Source organism: Meleagris gallopavo, chromosome 1, assembly GCF_000146605.3.
Source record: "Meleagris gallopavo isolate NT-WF06-2002-E0010 breed Aviagen turkey brand Nicholas breeding stock chromosome 1, Turkey_5.1, whole genome shotgun sequence".
NCBI classification, from domain to species: domain Eukaryota; kingdom Metazoa; phylum Chordata; class Aves; order Galliformes; family Phasianidae; genus Meleagris; species Meleagris gallopavo.
Genome location: NC_015011.2, coordinates 113,962,532 through 113,963,384, shown reverse-complemented (window position 1 = coordinate 113,963,384; position 853 = coordinate 113,962,532).

Sequence of the window (853 nt, the reverse complement as noted above, 5' to 3'; positions counted from 1 at the left end):
TGGATGTAAGAAATTTACCTTAAATAAAGTCCAAGAAAAAAAAAAACAAAAAACCAACAAAGTTGTGCAGAACAAGGAGAAAGCACTTTGAGGTTCTCAGGTGCAGCACCCTATGATGATGTGATCCCTGATAAATTATGGTAGTAACCTGCTTTGGGGTCAGGTCAGGTCAGGTCTGCCCTGAAGAATCAAGCTGTACTGTTCACTGCCATTCTAGTTAGAAAAACAATGCTTTTTTTTTTTTTTAACCATCTGGAAAACAACTTTTTTTTTCTTTCTGGACTAGCTATTTCTAATATCAGACTCCTTGTATGCTATATAAAGAAATCATACTTCTTGATATGCAGTTTAGAAAATCCAAAGATGAATTTGTAGCTGATGTACAATGCAGCAGCCGTTCTCATCAGCAGAAGTGGAGTCTGTTGTGGCCCGCAAGCTAATGCTGACCACTGTGCAAATCAAGAATGCTGACATTGACCTGCAAAACATTCCACAGGAGACACCCACTTCTTCTCAGAAACCTCATTTTATGCCATAGCAGCTATGATTATTTTGGCCCTCTGTTTATCTGAAGTTTGGAGAGAATTCAGTGCTTTCTCAGCAACTGGCTATAAACTCTGGAACGCCTTTCTGAAGGAGGTCAGGAAAAGTATTTTGGTGAAGCTTCCTTGCCTCTGACCTGGCATGTTAAGTCTGATGTTCTACATCTGCATTCTGCATTAAACATCCAGTTATGTTTTTTGGTTAATTGTCATATCTTCAGCTCAGTTCTGTCACCCTGTACCAGCAAGGTCCTCCCGCTGTCACGTTCAAACAATCCTGAAAGAAAAATTGTCTACCAGCAAGCCTGGAA